Below are 20,109 nucleotides of genomic sequence, written 5' to 3' on the forward strand. Positions count from 1 at the left end.
AAGCGTGTCGGAATTGTATTTCAATTGTCTACAAAAATAAGCATTGAAGTTTTCTTGTTTGACAATAAAATTATCAAACTCTTCTAAGCATTGTCTAGCAGACTTATAGTGAGGAATATCACCTTCATCAAATCTATAGAGAGAATTTACCTTTACTACCTGTGTCGGGTTATCAAGACCATGAGTTTCTTCAATAGGTGGAGGGTTAAGATCATATGTTTCTTCAACAGGCGGTAAATAAAGACCATGTATTTCTTCAATAGGAGGTAAATTCTTAACATCTTCAACTTTAATACCCTTTTCTTTCATAGATTTCTTTGCCTCTTGCATATCTTCGGGACTGAGAAATAGAACACCTCTCTTCTTCGGAGTTGGTTTAGGAATAGGCTCAGGAGCTGGCTCCGGAAGTGTCCAATTATTTTCATTTGTCAACATATTATTCAATAGAATTTCAGCTTCATCCGGTGTTCTTTCCCTGAAAACAGAACCAGCACAACTATCCAGGTAATCTCTGGAAGCATCGGTTAGTCCATTATAAAAGATATCAAGTATTTCATTTTTCTTGAGAGGATGATCAGGCAAAGCATTAAGTAATCAGAGAAGCCTCCCCGAAGCTTGTGGGAGACTCTCTTCTTCAATTTGCACAAAATTATATATTTCCCTCAAAGCAGCTTGTTTCTTATAAGCAGGGAAATATTTAGCAGAGAAGTAATAAATCATATCCTGGGGACTACGCACACAACCAGGATCAAGATAATTAAACTATATCTTAGCATCACCCTTTAATGAGAACGGAAATATTTTAAGGATATAAAGGTAGAGGGTTCTCTCATCATTAGTGAATAGGGTGGCTATATCATTTAATTTAGTAAGATGTGCCACAACAGTTTCAGATTCATAGCCATGAAAAGGATCAGATTCAACCAAAGTAATTATATCAGGATCGACAGAGAATTCATAATCCTTACCAGTAACACATATAGGTGAAGTAGCAAAAGTAGGATCAGGTTTCATTCTAGCATTAAGAGATTGTTGCTTCCATTTAGCTAATAATTTCTTAACATCATATCTGTCTTTGCAAGAAAAGATTTCGTTAGCAATCACTTCATCCATAACATAGCCCCCAGGCACAACAGGCAATTCATATTTATTAGGGGAAGAGTCGTCATCATCACTTTCATAAATATTATCAATAATTTCATTCTCTCTAGCCCTAGCAAGTTGTTCACCAAGAAATTCACCAAGTGGCACAGTAGTATCAAGCATAGAAGTAGTTTCATCATAAGTATCATGCATAGCAGAAGTGGCATCATCAATAACATGCGACATATCAGGATGAATAGTAGAAGAAGGTTTAGGTGTCGCAAGCTTACTCAAAACAGAAGGTGAATCAAGTGCAGAGCTAGATGGCAGTTCCTTACCTCCCCTCGTAGTTGAGGGATAAATTGTTGTCTTAGCGTCTTTCAAGTTCTTCATAGTGACCAGCAGATATAAATCCCAAGTGACTCAAAGAATAGAGCTATGCTCCCCGGCAACGGCGCCAGAAAATAGTCTTGATAACCCACAAGTATAGGGGATCGCAACCGTTTTTTTCAAGGGTAGAGTATTCAACCCAAATTTATTGATTCGACACAAGGGGAGCCAAAGAATATTCTCAAGTATTAGCAGTTGAGTTGTCAATTCAACCACACCTGGATAACTTAGTATGTACAGAAAGGTATTTAGTAGCAAAGTAGTATGATAGTAGTGGTAACGGTAACAAAGGTAACAGTAGCAAAAGTAATATGTTTGGTGTTTTGTAGTGATTGTAACAGTAGCAACAGAAAAGTAAATAAGCGAAGAACAATATGTGAAAAGCTCGTAGGCATTGGATCGGTGATGGAGAATTATGCCGGATGCGGTTCATCATGTAACAATCATAACATAGGGTGACACAGAACTAGCTCCAATTCATCAATGTAATGTAGGCATGTATTCCGAATATAGTCATACGTGCTTATGGAAAAGAACTTGCATGACATCTTTTGCCCTACCCTCCCGTGGCAGCGGGGTCCTAATGGCAACTAAGGGATATTAAGGCCTCCTTTTAATAGAGTACCGGAACCAAGCATTAGCACATAGTGACTACATGAACTCCTCAAACTACGGTCATCATCGGGAGTGGTCCCGATTATTGTCACTTCGGGGTTGCCGGATCATAACACATAGTAGGTGACTATAGACTTGCAAGATAGGATCAAGAACTCACATATATTTATGAAAACATAATAGGTTCAGATCTGAAATCATGGCACTCGGGCCCTAGTGACAAGCATTAAGCATAGAAAAGTCATAGCAACATCAATCTGAGAACATAGTGGATACTAGGGATCAAACCCTAACAAAACTAACTCGATTACATGATAGATCTCATCCAACCCATCACCGTTCAGCAAGCCTAGGATGGAATTACTCACGCACGGCGGTGAGCATCATGAAATTGGTGATGGAGGATGGTTGATGATGATGATGGCGACGAATCCCCCTCTCTGGAGACCCGAACGGACTCCAGATCAGCCCTCCCGAGAGGTTTTAGGGCTTGGCGGCGGCTCCGTATCGTAAAACGCGATGAATCCTTCTCTTTAATTTTTTTTCTCCCTGAAAGTGAATATATGGAGTTGGAGTTGAGGTCGGTGGAGCGTCAGGGGGCCCACGAGGTAGGGGGCGCGCCCTAGGGGGGCAGGCGTGCCCCCCACCCTCGTGGACAGGGTGTGGGCCCCCTGACATGGATTTTTCTTCCAGTATTTTTCTTATTTTCCAAATACATGTTCCGTGGAGTTTCAGTTCATTCCGAGAACTTTTGTTTCTGCACATAAATAACACCATGGAAAGTCTGCTGAAAACAGCGTCAGTCCGGGTTAGTTCCATTCAAATCATGCAAGTTAGAGTCCAAAACAAGGGAAAAAGTGTTTGGAAAAGTAGATACGACGGAGACGTATCAGGGTTGCAGCTGGAGCCGGAACCGCAGGCGCCGAGGCCGCGGGAAGGGGAGGCGCCGGGGGCGCAAGTGTCGCGGCCAGAGGGGGCGCCGCATGCAGGGGACGCACCTAAAATCCAGGGGGTGGGCAAAGGGCAACGCGCGAGCGCCCTGGGAGAGGCGTCGAGGAGCCCGCGTCATCAGCAGCAGGAGGAACAGCTGGGGGTACCTGCTGAAACGGAAACACATGCTCATCAAAGTAAACGTGCTAGGAAGTGAACACACTGTGAGAGACTGGATCGTAGCACCGATATCCCTTGGAGTTAGAGGGGTAGCCGATGAAGATGCAAGTGACAGAACGGGGTGCAAGTTTGTGAGGAGCGGTGTCGGCTTGCTAGGATAGCAAAGGCAACCGAAAATACGCAAGACATCATAAGACGGGGGAGTACCAAAGAGAAGATGGTTAGGTGCGTAGTTCCACCATGGGAGGCAGGGTCGAAGGTTAAGGAGAAGTGAAGCAGTAGCAAGTGCGTCCGGCCAAAAGCGAGGCGGCACGTTAGCATGGAAAAGGAGCGTGCGAATGCAGTCATTCAGAGTGCGAAGGACGCGTTCGGCTCGACCGTTCTGCTGTGAAGTATACGGGCATGTGAGATGAAAAACTGTGCCGTGGTGCGACAGAAAAATGCGGAAAACAAGATTGTCGAACTCTTTTCCGTTGTCAGTCTGAAGAGCAAGAATGGGACGCCCAAACTGCGTGCTGACATAGAAGTAAAAAGCCGTCAAAGTGGAGAGTGCATCCGACTTTCGTCGCAAAGGAAAAGTCCACACATAGTGAGAATAATCATCAAGGATAACCAGATAATATAAATATCCGAATTACTAGGAAACAGAGAGGTCCACACACCGCTATGAATCAACTGAAAGGGAAAAGAAGCAATGATGGTGGAGTTATTAAACGAAAGGCGAACATGTTTGCCGACACGACAGGCATGACAAGTGTGATCCTCTATCTTATTACAACTGAAACTGAAACTGAAACTCCTAAGAATATGACGAAGTGTGACGGGGTTGGGATGACCCAAACGAGCGTGCCAGAGATCGACGCCAGCGGAGAGAGCAACCGGTGCGGTGGTGGCGGATGAAGGAGAATGCACCGGATAGAGCTCGTCAGGGTTGTCAAATCGGTGGAGTACCATCCTGGTTCGAGCGTCCTTAACACAAAAACCAAGCTCGTCAAGTTCAACAGTGACAGGATTTTCACAGGTGAAACAACAAACGGAAATAAGATTCTTAATAAGTTGAGGAGACACAAGTATGTTAGATAGATAATGGCATATAATTAGAAGGAAAAGAAGTGTGCCGACGTGTGTGATAGGAAGTGTGAAACCGTCGCCGACAATGATGCGGCGGTCGACGGTACCTGGAGTGAAGGATGCAAGATTACCAGGATGAGCAAATATGTGAGCCGTGGCCCCGGTGTCCATGTACCAATCACCGCCTCCAGTGTAGTTTTTCGGCGTAGGCGCGGTGTGCAGCGCGGCGAGGAGCACCGGATCCCAAGGTGCCGGCGAGGGCGGCGGTGGTGCCATGGGGGGGTGTAGCCGCCGCTTAGCTGCGGCGGTGGGTACCCTCCATAGGGCTGCGGAGCCGCATAGTACGCCTGATGCGTCGGCGGGCGAGGCACGGGGAGCGTCGGTGCAGGGGGTCGTGGAACCGGCATGGTGTATGCATGAACGACACCGGTCCATGGGTTGTAGCCGGAGGTCCATGGGGGAGGCACCTGGAACTGCTGCTGCTGCTGTTGTTGACGGGGCGGGCCGGCGCCCTGCGGCTGCTGCTGCTGACCACCACGGCGGCCACCGCGCCGGCCCCCGCGGCGCCATTCGGCGGGAAGGGCGGGAGGCGCGGGCGGTCCGTACGGGAGCGGGAGGAGCCCCTGTTGCTGGGGCGCCGGGTACAGCGGCGCCGGGTAGGGCGCCTGGTGACACGGCTGTGGCGGCGCGGCCGGGGCAGCAGGAGGTGCCGGGGGCCCGCCGCGGGAGGTACCGCCGGCGAGGGCAGTGTGGATGGCCTGCGCCTTCACCTGCTTCATCCGCCGCTCCTCCAAACGGAGGTACACAACGAACTTGGCGAAGCACGGATTGGGGATGAGGGTGAGGTTCGCCGCGACGTTGCCGAAGTCCTCGTTGAGCCCGGCGGTGAGAGTGCCGAGGAGGAAGTCATCATCGATCTTCGCGCCAATATCGCGGAGCTCATCAGCTAGAGTCTTCAGGCGGCGACAATAATCGTCGACGGAGGAGTTGTCCTGGTGGCACCCAAAAAACTCTTGCTACAAGAAAATGCGACATTGGAGTTGGTTGTCGGTGAAGAGCTCGTTCAGCTTGGTCCACACGGCGCATGCATCATCACCGTCCTGCACGACCGTCTGAAAGAGGTCGGCGAGATGGTGGTGAGGAAGAACCACCAGATGATCGTGGTGTCGATGATGGACCAGTCATGGAACTCGGGGACGAGGCTGGAGTCGACGGTGCCGTCCACGTGGTCGACGAGATGGTACTCCTGGAACACGAGGGAGAAATACGTCTTCCACGTGTAGTAGGAGGAGTCCGTCTGGCAGAGACGAACTGGCACCCGCTCGAAGATGTTCAGGTTGCGGATGTCGTTCACGTCAAGAGGGTTGGCGTCGGCGAACGGGTTGGAGTTGGTGGACGCGGAGGAAGTGACTGACGACATGACGGCTAGGGTTTGGGGTGGCGCGCGGGTTAGGGTTGGGTTCGGGTGCGGTGGCGGGACAGTGGCAGTGGCGAGTCGGCGCGAGCGGGTGGTGGCGCTCGGGAGAGGTAGGCAGCAGCAGCTAGGAGGCGGCGGCTGGGAAGGCGGCGGCGCTCGGGGCGGGTGGCACGGCGGCAGGGGAAGGCGGCGGCGCTCTAGGCGGGTGGCGCGGCGGCAGAGGGAGGTGGCGGCGCTCGGGACGGGTTGTGCGGCGGCAGGGAGAGTTGGGAGCGGCGGCAGCGGCGCAATGAGGTCGCGCGGCGGCGGCGGCGGGGCAGAAGCTAGGATTTAACCCGAAAAACTGATACCATGTATGATGTATGAATAGCACGATGTATTACTCATGTGCAAAGGCACGTATATATGATGTACAAAGGTGGGCCACGACCTCAACTATACAAGAAACTAGAAGATGGGCCCAATACACGGATATGCATAACACATATACTCAATAGTACTAGCCAGCTGCAACGGACAGCGCAGGTCTTCAAGCTCTATCCTACGGTTGCACCCTTCATTCTGCATGTAATAATTCTGTGACATTGACGTAATCGGGTCTTACGGTGGTATAAATTAAAGCAGCATGGTATATGTAAACCCTGAATTCGTGGCTGCAATTTCCCTTCGTTTTCCTGTGGTAGCTATTTTACCGTGTACGTGGATATAGTTCAATTTTACCTTTATTATATTATCTATATTTCTTCACTAAATCGCCCTACTCCCTCCAGTTCTCCACCCTGGGGTAACAGTGCATCGATTCTCCAACCTCTGATTTTTTTTAGTTGTGGTATTTACTTCTCCATCGCATCGGTATCAGAACCATGGAGATAACTGACCCAATACTATGACAACCATCGACCCACTGTTGCGGCCGCACGTGTTGGCGGGGAGAGTGTTTTCAAAGGGAAAAGCTCGGGACAGCAGTACCATGCGTCTGTGCGGCGACCATCCGGCTTAGTGGGGGCATGAAGGAAATATACCCTAGAGGCATTAATAAAGTTGTTATTGATATTTCCTTATATCATGATAAATGTTTATTATTCATGCTAGAATTGTATTAACCGGAAACTTAGTACATGTGTGAATACATAGACAAAACAGAGTGTCCCTAGTATGCCTCTACTTGACTACCTCGTTAATCAAAGATGGTTAAGTTTTTTAACCATAACATGTGTTGTCATTTAATGAATGGGATCACATCATTAGAGAATGATGTGATGGACAAGACCCATCCGTTAGCTTAGCATAATGATTGTTTAGTTTTATTGCTATTGCTTTCTTCATGACTTATACATGTTCCTCTGACTATGAGATTATGCAACTCCCGAATACCGGAGGAACACTTTGTGTGCTATCAAAAGTCACCAACGTAACTGGGTGATTATAAAGATGCTCTACAGGTGTCTCCGAAGGTCTTTGTTGAGTTGCCATAGATCGAGATTAGAATTCGTCACTCCGAGTATCGGAGAGGTATCTCTGGGCCCTCTCGGTAATGCACATCACTATAAGCCTTGGAAGCAATGTGACTAATGAGTTAGTTGCGGGATGATACATTACGGAACGAGTAAAGAGACTTGTCGGTAACGAGATTGAACTAGGTATGATGATACCAACGATCGAATCTCGGGCAAGTAACATACCGATGACAAAGGGAACAACGTATGTTGTTATGCGGTTTGACCGATAAAGATCTTCGTCGAATATGTTAGAGCCAATATGAGCATCCAAGTTCTGCTATTGGTTATTGACCGGAGATGTGTCTTGGTTATGTCTACATAGTTCTCGAACCCGTAGGGTCCGCACGCTTAACGTTCGATCACGATTTGTATTATGAGTTATGTGATTTGATGACGGAAGTTTGTTCGGAGTCCCGGATGAGATCACGGACATGCCGAGGAGCCTCGAAATGGTCGAGAGGTAAAGATTCATATGTTTGAAGGTTATATTCAGACACCGGAATGGTTTTGGGAAGTATGGGATAAGTTTCGGAGTACCGGGGGTTACCGGAACCCCTCCCCTCCCCCCCCCCCCCCCCCCGGGGAAGTTAATTGGGCCATCATGGGCCTTAGTGGAGAAGAGAGAGGGCCGGCTAGGAGGTGGCGCGCGCCCCCCTTGCCAATCTGAATTGGACAAGGGGTGGGGGCGGCGCCCCCCTTCCCTCTCCTACTCCTTCTCTCTTTCCCTCTTTGTTTCTCCGAAAAAGGAAAGGGGAGAGGGGAATCCTACTTGGACTAGGGAGTCCTAGTAGGACTCCCCACACCTGGCGCCCCCCCCCTTGGGCCGGCCACCTCTCCTCCCCCCTTTATATACGTGGGAGAGGGGCACCCCAAAGGCACAACAAGTCTTCTCTTAGCCATGTGTGGTGCCCCCCTCCACAGTTACACACCTCGGTCATATCGCCATAGTGCTTAGGCGAAGCCTTGCGTCAGTAACTTCATCATCACCGTCACCATGCCATCGTGCTGACGGAACTCTCCCTCGGCCTCAACTGGATCAAGAGTTCGAGGGACGTCATCGAGCTGAACGTGTGCTGAACACGGAGGTGCCGTACGTTCGGTGCTTGGGTCGGTTGGATCGTGAAGACGTTCCACTACATCAACAGCGTTACTAAACGCTTCCGCTTTCGGTCTATGAGGGTACGTGGACACACTCTCCCCTCTCGTTTCAATGCATCTCCTAGATAGATTTTGCGTGATCGTAGGATTTTTTTTTTGAAATACTGCATTCCCCAAAAGTGGCATCCGAGCCAGGTCTATGCGTAGATGTTATTTGCACGAGTAGAACACAAAGTGTTGTGGGCGATAATAGTCATACTGCTTACCAGCAACGTCTTACTTTGATTCGGCGGTATTGTTGGATGAAGCGGCCCAGACCGACATTACATGACCGCGTTCATGAGACTGGTTCTGCCGACGTGCTTCGCACACAGGTGGCTAGTGGGTGTGTGTTTCTCCAACTTTAGTTGAATCGAGTTTGACTACGCCCGGTCCTTGTTGAAGGTTAATTAAAAGAGCACACTTGATGAAAAATCATTGTGGTTTTAATGCGTAGGTAAGGATGATTCTTGCTAAGCCCGTAGCAGCCACGTAAAACTTGCAACAACAAATTAGAGGACGTCTAACTTGTTTTTGCAGGGCATGTTGTGATGTGATATGGGTCAAGACGTGATGAGATATAAATTGTTGTATGAGATGATCATGTTTTGTAACCGTCATCGGCAACTGGCAGGAGCCTTATGGTTGTCGCTTTATTGTATGAAATGGAATCGCCATGTAATTGCTTTACTTTATCACTAAGCGGTAGCGATAGTCGTAGAAGCAATAGTTTGCGAGACGACAACGATGCTTCAATGGAGATCAAGGTGTCAAGCCGGTGACGATGGAGATCTTGACGGTGCTTTGGAGATGGAGATCAATGGCACAAGATGATGATGGCCATATCATGTCACATATTTTGATTGCATCTGATGTTTATCCTTTATGCATCTTATTTTGCTTAGTACGGCGGTAGCATTATAAGATGATCCCTCAATAAATTTCAAGTTATAAGTGTTCTCCCTGAGTATGCACCGTTGCTACAATTCGTCGTGCCGAGACACCACGTGATGATCGGGTGTGATAAGCTCTACGTTCACATACAATGGGTGCAAGCCAGTTTTGCACGTGCAGAATACTCGGGTTAAACTTGACGAGCCTAGCATATGCAGATATGGCCTCGGAACACTGAGACCGAAAGGTCGAACGTGAATCATATAGTAGATATGATCAACATAGAGATATTCACCATTGAAAACTACTCCATCTCACGTGATGATCGGACATGGTTTAGTTGATTTGGATCATTTGATCATTTAGATGACTCGAGGGATGTCTATCTAAGTGGGAGTTCTTAAGTAATATGATTAATTGAACTTTAATTTATCATGAACTTAGTCTTGATAGTATTTGCAAATTATGTTGTAGATCAATAGCTCATGATGTAGCTCCCCGTTTATTTATGATATGTTCCTAGAGAAAAATAAGTTGAAAGATGATGGTAGCAATGATGCGGACTTGGTCTGTGTTCTGAGGATTTTCCTCATTGCTGCACAGAAGAAATATGTCATTGATGCACCGCTAGGTGACAGACCTATTGCAGGAGCAGATACAGACGTTATGAACGTTTGACAAGCTCGGTATGATGACTACTTGATAGTTTAGTGCACCATGCTTTACGGCTTAGAACCGAGACTTCAAAAATGTTTTGAACGCCACGGAGCATATAAGATGTTCCACGAGCTGAAATTGGTATTTCAGACTTATGCCCGTGTCGAGAGGTATGAGACCTCTGACAAATACTTTGCCTACAAGATGGAGGAGAATAGCTCAACCAGTGAGCATGTGCTCAGAATGTCTGAGTACTACAATCGCTTGAATCAAGTGGGAGTTAATCTTCCAGATAAGATAGTGATTGACAGAGTTCTCTAGTCACTATCACCAAGTTACTAGAACTTTGTGATGAACTATAATATGCAAGGGATGACGAAAACGATTCCCGAGCTCTTCGTGATGTTGAAATTAACGAAGGTAGAAATAAAGAAAGAGCATCAAGTGTTGATCGTTAACAAGACCACTAGTTTCAAGAAAAAAGACAAAGGGAAAGAAAGGGAACTTCAAGAAGAATGGCAAGCAAGTTGTCACTCCCGTGAATAAGCCCAAAGCTGAACCCAAGCCTAAAACTGAGTGCTTGTACTGCAAAGGAAATGGTCACTGGAAGCAGAACTACCCCAAATAATTGGCGGATAAGAAGGATGGCACAGTGAACAAAGGTATATTTGATATACATGTTATTGATGTGTACTTTACTAGTGTTCATAGTAACCCCAAGGTATTTGATACCGGATCGATTGCTATGATTAGTAACTCGAAACAGGAGTTGCAAAATGAACAGAGACTAGTTAAGGTGACGATGTGTGTTGGAAGTGATTCCAAGGTTGATAAGATCACCATCGCATACTCCATCTACCTTCGGGATTAGTATTGGACCTAAATAAATGTTATTTGGTATTTGCATTAAGCATGAATATGATTGGATCATGTTTATTGCGATACGGTTATTCATTTAAGTAAAGAATAATCGTTGTTCTGTTTACATGAATAAAACCTTCTATGGTCTTACATCCAATGTAAATGGTTTATTGAATCTCGATCGCAGTGATACACATATTCATAATATTGATGCCAAAAGGTGCAAAGTTAATAGTGATAGTGCAACATATTTGTGGCACTGCCATTTAGGTCATATTGGTGTAAAGCGCATGAAGAAACTCCATGCTGATGGATTTTTGGAATCACTTGATTATGAATCATTTGATGTTTGTGAACCATGCCTCATGGGCAAGATGACTAAGACTCCGTTCTCCGGAACAATGGAGCGAGTAACTGACTTATTGGAAATAATACATACTGATGTATGAGGTCCGATGAGTGTTGAGGCTCGCGGCGGGTATCATTATTTTCTGACCTTCACAGATGATTTGAGCAGATATGGGTATATCTACTTAATGAAACATAAGTCGGAAACATTTGAAAAGTTCAAAGAATTTCAGAGTGAAGTGGAAAATCATCGTAACAAGAAAATAAAGTTTGTACGATCTGATCGTGGAGGTGAATATTTAAGTTATGAGTATGGTCTTCATTTGAAACAATGTGGAATAGTTTTGCAACTCACGCCACCTGAATACCAAATCGTAATGGTGTGTCCGAACGTCGTAACCGTACTTTATTAGATATGGTGCGATCTATGATGTCTCTTACCGATTTACCGCTATTGTTTTGGGGTTATGCATTAGAGACAGCTGCATTCACGTTAAATAGGGCACCATCTAAATCCGTTGAGACGACACCATATGAACTGTGGTTTGGCAAGAAACCTAAGATGTCGTTTCTTAAATTTTGGGGCTGCGATGCTTATGTGAAAAAGCTTCAACCTGAGTAGCTCAAACCCAAATTGTAGAAATGCGTCTTCATAGGATACCCAAAGGAGACTGTTGGGTACACCTTCTATCACAGATCCGAAGGCAAGATATTTGTTGCTAAGAATGGATCCTTTCTAGAGAAGGAGTTTCTCTCGAAAGAAGTGGGTGGGAGGAAAGTAGAACTTGATGAGGTAATTGTTCCTTCTCCCGAATTGGAAAGTAGTTCATCACAAAAATCAGTTCCAGTGATGCCTACACCAATTAGTGAGGAAGCTAATGATGATGATCATGAAACTTCAGATCAAGTTACTACCGAACCTCGTAGGTCAAACAGAATACGTTCCGCACTAGAGTGGTATGGTAATCCTGTTCTGGAAGTCATGTTACTAGACCATGACGAACCTACGAACTATGAGCAAGCGATGATGAGCCCAGATTCCGCAAGATGGTTTGAGGCCATGAAATCTGAGATAGGATTCATGTATGAGAATAGAGTATGGACTTTGGTGGACTTGCCCGATGATCGGCAAGCCATTGAGAATAAATAGATCTTCAAGAGGAAGATAGACGCTGATGGTAGTGTTACTATCTACAAAGCTCGACTTGTCGTGAAAGGTTTTCGACGAGTTCAAGGTGTTGACTATGATGAGATTTTCTCACTCGTAGCGATGCTTAAGTCTGTCCGAATCATGTTAGCAATTGCCGCATTTTATGAAATCTGGCAAATGGATAACAAAACTGCAATCCTTAATGGATTTATTAAATAAGAGTTGTATATGATGCAACCAGAAGGTTTTGTCAATCCTAAAGATGCTAACAAAATGCGCAAGCTCCAGCGATCCATCTATGGACTGGTGCAAGCATCTCGGAGTTGGAATATACACTTTGATGAGTTGATCAAAGTATATAGTTTTATACAGACTTGCGGTGAAGCCTGTATTTACAAGAAAGTGAGTGGGAGAACTACAGCCTTTCTGATAAGTATATGTGAATGACATATTGTTGATCAGAAATGATGTAGAATTTTCTGGAAAACATAAAGGAGTATTTGAAAGGAGTTTTTCAAAAGAAAGACCTCGGTGAAGCTGCTTATATATCAGGCATCAAGATCTATAAAGATAGATCAAGACGCTTGATAAGACTTTCGATGAGTACATACCTTGATAAGATTTTGAAGGAGTTCAAAATTGATCAGTCAAAGAAGGAGTTCTTGCCTGAGTTGTAAGGTATGAAGTTGAGTAAGACTCAAAACCCAACAACGGCAGAAAATAGAAAGAGAATGAAAGTCGTTCCCTATGCCTTAGCCATAGGTTCTATAAAGTATGCCATGCTGTGTACCAGACCTATTGTGTACCTTGCCATGAGTTTGGGAAGGGGGTACGATAGTGATCCAGGAGTGGATCACTTGACAGCGGTCAAAGTTATCCTTAGTTACCTAAGATGACTAAGGAAATATTTCTCGGTTATGGAGGTGATAAAGAGTTCGTCGTAAAGAGTTACATCAATGCAAGCTTTTACACCGATCCAGATGACTTTGAGTCTCAATCTGGATACATAATGAAAGTGGGAGCAATAAGCTAGAGTAGCTCCATGCAGAGCATTGTATACATAGAAAATTTGCAAAATACATACGGCTCTGAATGTGACAGACCCGTTGACTAAACTTCTCTCACAAGCAAAACATGATCACACCTTAGTACTCTTTGGCTGTTGATCACATAACGATGTGAACTAGATTATTGACTCTAGTAAACCCTTTGGGTGTTAGTCACATGGCGATGTGAACTAATCACATAAAGATGTGAACTATTGGTGTTAAATCACATGACGATGTGAATTAGATTATTGACTCTAGTGCAAGTGGGAGACTGGAAGAATAATGCCCTAGAGGCAATAATAAAGTTGTTGTTTATATTTCCTTATATCATGATAAATGTTTAATATTCATGCTAGAATTATATTAACCGGAAACTTAGTACATGTGTCAATACATAGACAAAACAGAGTGTCCCTAGCTAGTATGCCTCTACTTGACTAGCTCGGTAATCAAAGATGGTTAAGTTTCCTAACCATAGACATGTGTTGTCATTTGATGAACGGGATCACATCATTAGAGAATGATGTGATGGACAAGACCCATCCGTTAGCTTAGCATAATGATCGTTTAGTTTTATTGCTATTGCTTTCTTCATGACTTATACATGTTCCTCTGACTATGAGATTACGCAACTCCCGAATACTGGAGGAACACTTTGTGTGCTATCAAATGTCACAACGTAACTGGGTGATTATAAAGATGCTCTACAGGTGTCTCCGAAGGTGTTTGTTGAGTTGGCATAGATCGAGATTAGAATTTGTCACTCCGAGTATCGGAGAGGTATCTCTGGGCCCTCTCGGTAATGCACATCACTATAAGCCTTGCAAGCAATGTGACTAATGAGTTAGTTGCGGGATGCATTACGCAACGAGTAAAGAGACTTGCCGGTAATGAGATTGACCTAGGTATGATGATACCGATGATCGAATCTCGGGCAAGCAACATACCGATGACAAAGGGAACAACATATGTTGTTATGCGGTTTGACCGATAAAGATCTTCGTAGAATATGTAGGAGCCAATATGAGCATCCAGGTTCCGCTATTGGTTATTGACCGGAGATGTGTCTTGGTTATGTCTACATAGTTCTCGAACCCGCAGGGTCCGCACGCTTAACGTTCGATGACGATTTGTATTATGAGTTATGTGATTTGATGACCGAATTTTGTTCGGAGTCCCGGATGAGATCACGGACATGATGAGGAGTCTCGAAATGGTCGAGAGGTAAAGATTCATATATTGGAAGGTTATATTCGGACACCGGAATGGTTTCGGAAAGTATCGGATAAGTTTCGGAGTACCGATGGTTATCGGAACACCCCCCCCCCCCCCCCCCCCGTCGGGAAGTTAATGGGCCTTAGTGGAAAAGAGAGAGGGCCGGCCAGGAGGTGGCGCGCGCCCCCCTTGCCAATCCAAATTGGACAAGGGGTGGGGACGCCCCCCCCCTTCCCTCTCCTACTCCTTCTCTCTTTCTCTCTTTGTTTCTCCGAAAAAGGAAAGGGGTGAGGGGAATCCTACTTGGACTAGGGAGTCCTAGTAGCACTCCCCACACCTGGCGCACCCCCCTTGGGCCGGCCACCTCTCCTTCCCCCTTTTATATACGTGGGAGGGGGCACCCCAAAGGCACAACAAGTCTTCTCTTAGCCGTGTGTGGTGTCCCCCTCCACAGTTACACACCTCGGTCATATCGTCGTAGTGCTTAGGCGAAGCCCTGCGCCGGTAACTTCATCATCACCGCCACCACGCCGTCGTGCTGACGAAACTCTCCCTCGGCCTCAATTGGATCAAGAGTTTGAGGGACGTCATCGAGCTGAATGTGTGCTGAACATGAAGGTGCCGTACGTTCAGTTCTTGGATCGGTTGGATCGTGAAGACGTTCCACTACATCAACCGTGTTACTAAACGCTTCCGCTTTCGGTTTACGAGGGTACATGAACACACTCTCCCCTCTCGTTGCTATGCATCTCCTAGATAAATCTTGCGTGATCGTAGGAATTCTTTTTCAAATACTACGTTCCCCAATAAGGCGAAGCAAGGCGGACCGGCGATGTCGGAGGTTAACATGATTGATATGTTCAAGGGGTCAGGGACTCCGGTCGCCGGAGTTCCTTCGGATGGCAGTGGCGGCAGAGCGAGTGGTTTTTTTCTTCTTTCAGGATCAGCCGAGTAGACAGAGAAACAGAAACGAACCATTGCATGTCACAAAAACATGGTATTGTTATCTTTCTTCCAAACAAAACAAAACCTTAGGTCTTGGCATGTCAAGATGAGGCGTTGGAACGCCCCGGAGATACTGTGGTGGAGCGAGGCATCACGGACAGTGGTGCCATCAATAATTTGATTTAGTGTGGGCCAAGTACTCCGGTCGGCAGAAATCCCTGGGTGACGTCAAATCCAAGGTTTTCTTTTCTCGCCCAAAATTTTCAGAAACCGGTCAAAACTGGCTTTTCCGCTGCCCACCAAGAAAATTCGACACCAAACGATTTTTTTCAAAAAATTGAATTTGAACTGCGCGACCTATGATATAACATGCCCATGCTATGTGGCCAAGAGATTCGATCCCAAGACCTGACGATGCGGCGCAATGACCACTGCGGTAGATACTAATTTGCGAATAGTATATCAAACAGTTTATATTTTATCAGTGTTTGATTTTGAATTCCTGTTCTGTTTGAATAATTCAGGCAAAAAAATCCAAAATACACGAGATTTTTCGAAAACCTGTTATTTCGGCCCCTACCAAAAATATAGCGGTAACGAGAGAAAAATACCTTGACCCCTCCTAAAAAGGCCCGCCGGTTTCCAAGAAAAATAAAATAAAGGAAACCCTTCTCCACGTAGGCCAACTTATAGGGTGGGCCCTTTTCCCGGATAGTGGTGGAGCAGCTCCAACAGAAGATACCAACGTCATGCAAATAGGCGAACACGAGCTCGTGACTCGTGAGGATCTCATCGAATTCGGTTATCATGAAACAGTCGTAACAAATTTGGTATAAATTTGATTTGCTTTGGTCTTTGGCTTCTTTTCCTTGTGAGGTAAATATCTATACATCCACATGTTGCCGAACCCACCCCACAATAAAGCACTGTTGAGTAACGTGATTGTATTAGGAAACATAGGTTAGACTAGAAAATATTCTGGCTTACCTTATACTCCATGTAGATCATGTACTTCTATATATATGCCCACGAGGCTCAAGCAATACAACGAACAATTCCACCAATCCATCATATTCCGCAACAATCCCTCTTTCTCCCTTCTAACATGGTATCAGACGCAAGTCGATCCTAAACCCTAGCCGCCGCCGCTTCCACACCTGCGCGCCGCCCCCGGGGCGGTCGACCTCCATGACCGCCGCCGGGGGCCACGCCGCCCGTACCTATGGTTCGTCCGCCGGCCGCGTTGGCCGGCTGCCCTAGAGAGTCTTTTTTCCCGATCCTTTGATCCGGGTTTTCTCTCTCTCGCCGGTCGCTTTGACCGGCGTCTACTTTTTGGTTTTCCGGTCTATGTGATCCGGTTTGCGTCGCCCACCGCCGCCGTCGACCCCGTGCGCCTCTACAACACCGGCGCGATTGGCCGGCTTCTTCACCGACCCGGCGGCCTCGTGCGTCGTCCGCGCGTCTGCCCGTCGGTCGCCCCGACTCGGCGGCCTCGCGCGTCGGTCCGCGCGTCGGCCTGCCGGTCGCCCCGACCCGGCGGCCTCGCGTCATGCGGCGGCCCTTCACCGCCGCCGTTCGCGCGACGGCCCGCCCGTCGATCTACGCCGGCCGTCACCGCCCTGCTCCGACCGGGACTCCTGCATCACCCCGACCCAGCGGCCTCGCGCCATGCGGCGGCCAATCATAGCCGCCCTGCCGCCCGCCGCCGGCGGCTTCATCTCGGACTTCGCCGCCACCACGCCTCCACCGAGCGGCGTCCCCGACCTCGCGCGCGATCGGCTTGATCACCCGCTCGCCGCTGCGATCCGCCTCATCTACGCCGCGCGACCGACCTGGCCCGTCGGTTACGCGCACCTCCGCAGGTCCCGTGAAGTTTGTCCCCGAGTTCAGCGCGCCTCTCCACCGATCGAGCATCGGGCTGCCGCTGCGTCGCCCCGTCGGGCCGCAGCGCCGCCGCCCCGTGGTTCTCCTCGCGGCTGCATCGACTCGTGCGTCGCCGCTGCGTCGCCCCTTCGGGCCGTAGTGTCGCGATACGCGGTCCCTGCCGCCGCCCCGAGGCCGTCCCCGCGGTTGCACTGACTCGCGAACCGCCGTTGTGTCGCCCCTTCGGGCCGCAGCGTCGCGGCTCGCGGTCCCGGCCGCCGCCCCGAGGTCTTCCCGCGGTCCCGGCCGCCGCCCCGAGGTCTTCCCGCCGTCGCCCCGACCCGCCTGCCGCCGCTGCGTCGCCCCTTGGGTCGTAGCGCCGCGGCCCGCGGTCCACTCCGCCGTCATCGCGCGTCGACCTCCCGTGGTATGCACCGCACCGTCTCCCTTGGCGCGGAAACGCCACCGTCCGCGCCGGTCTTCGTCACGCTGTCAGGGTTCTTCGCCTACTTCGAGCACCACCGCCGCACTCCTAACCTAGCTGCCGCCGCCGCCGTCAGGCCGCCGCCGCCGCTCTTCTTTGGCCGCTGCCGCCGCTACCTTCGTAGCCGCCGCCGCCGCCCGTCCACCCCCTTCGTCTTCGTCCAAGCACCAGCCCGTCGCCAGCGTCGCCGTCATCTACCCCGACCACTTCGTCTACTCCGACCATCGTTGGTGACATCGGCCCCGAGCCGATGGACGCCGCCATCGTCGTCGAGTTCTTCTCTGTTGGCCCCTCCGACTTCTCCGACATGGCGTACAACTCGTGCATGTCCCTCGTCTACGCATGCCCGGTGCTGGCAACACCGATGCGTGCCTTCATCCACGACGTGTCCCCAGGCCTGGCAAGCCTGGTCGACGCTTCGTCAACTTCGTCTTTGTCCGTCTACGCATGCCCGGTGCTGGCAACACCGGTGCGTGCCTTCGTCCACGATGTGTCCCCGGGCTTGGCAAACCCGCCGCGACGCGTCGTCAACAACATCTTCTTCCTGGCGCACCACTACTTCGACACCACTGCGCCCATGCTAACTCGGCGCCCTCTTGCGCCCGTGGCTCCACAGCGACTTCCTCGACACCGGCCACCCCGACTCGACATCGACCACGGCATTCTTCGCACGGCTACCTCGACCACGGCTCCACCACCCACGCTCTCGGCTACATCGATAAACGGCACAAAGGGCTACCGCCTTGCTTGAGCAACCTCGTCGGTTTCCACTCCAGCCACGACTTCCGCGATGCGTCGGCCATTACGACTGTGGGGGGGTGTCCGTCGGCTTGCCTTCGGATTCTTCTCCAATCTCACCGTCTGCATCGCTACCGTTGTGACTGCGGGGAGGGGGGGGGCGGGGTGTTGAGTAACGTGATTGTATTAGGAAACATAGGTTAGACTAGGAAATATTCTGGCTTGCCTTGTACTCCAAGTAGATCATGTACTCCTATATATATGCCCACGAGGCTCAAGCAATACAACGAACAATTCCACCAATCCATCATATTCCGCAACAATCCCTCTTTCTCCCTTCTAACAAGCACCCGTCTTTCTTTTGCTTAATAATTTCAAGTGGGGATCAGACAGGTGAAGATGCACTGATAAGGACAGGACATCGTGATCTAGGGTGGACACATTTCCTGATAAACCTCTTGAAATAGCCTTTCACCCCGCTTTATATATAAAGCAACCAACCAATCCATACAACGAGTGGCAAGGTGCAAAAATTAAAAAGTCTGGTGGGGCAACAACACAACCATGTCCAAAGAAAACACAAAAGAAAAGTGGAAAAAGGTGTTGGAGTGAGGCATTGAGCCGTGCCATGTAGCGCGTCCAACATCTGCCTTAGCCGGTCAAGGTCCCGCTGCCTAGTCAATGGTTGCTAGTGCTGTAAGAAGGCAAGAAATTTGAAGGAGTCAGAAGCCCATTGAAGGAAAACCCGCTCGATCATCATCTTATTATAAGTCGTCCACAGTGTCCAAGCTAACGCCGCAAAAGCTAAACAAAATAGCTTGAACAACTGGCATGGAGAAAGCCGACAATGTGATGAGCCTCTCAATTAATCCGGCCCCAATACCTCGCGGACAAAGCTCAAAAGTGCTCGAGCCCCCGCGTGCAAGAGAAGAGGATGTGGGTTTCCGAATCCGGAACCCCACACAAGGGACATAGACCATTATCCAGGCCATGCCACTTGAGCACCTCCATCCTCGAAGGGATGCGGTCCTTCAGCAATTGCCACACAAAGATTTTGGTCTTCAAGGGGAGAGGAACCTTCCAAAGCAGCGCTTCCCAAAAATAATTGGCCTACGGCACAAGGCATGGTAGGCCGATCGCACGGAAAAATCACCCAAGGGAGTTAGGCTCATTTTAGGATAATCCTAGTCATTTATAAAGCATTTCTAACAAACTGTTCATGCTTTAATTATCTAACTACCTATCGATGTTGAGTCATACAATCGTATAGTGAGAAGATTGTGTGCGTTCAATCTTTTCTAATAGTGGTGATAAATATAAAATATATTTTTCATTTTCTATTTTAAAATTATGTCGCTGTCATGCTTTAATTATCTAACTACATATAGCTGTTGAATCATAAACTGGTACAGTGACAAGACTGTCTGCATTTCGCTCCTTTCTAAAAGTGGCGATAAATATGAAATATATTTTAGTCTTCCATTTCAAAAGTAGGTAGCTGTCCATGCTTTAATTATCTAGCTGCCTATAGCTGTTGAATCATAAACTCATATAGTTTCATAGACTACAACAGCAAGAAATAA

This window comes from Aegilops tauschii, chromosome 2 (assembly GCF_002575655.3).
Source record: "Aegilops tauschii subsp. strangulata cultivar AL8/78 chromosome 2, Aet v6.0, whole genome shotgun sequence".
Classification (NCBI taxonomy): Eukaryota; Viridiplantae; Streptophyta; class Magnoliopsida; order Poales; family Poaceae; genus Aegilops; species Aegilops tauschii.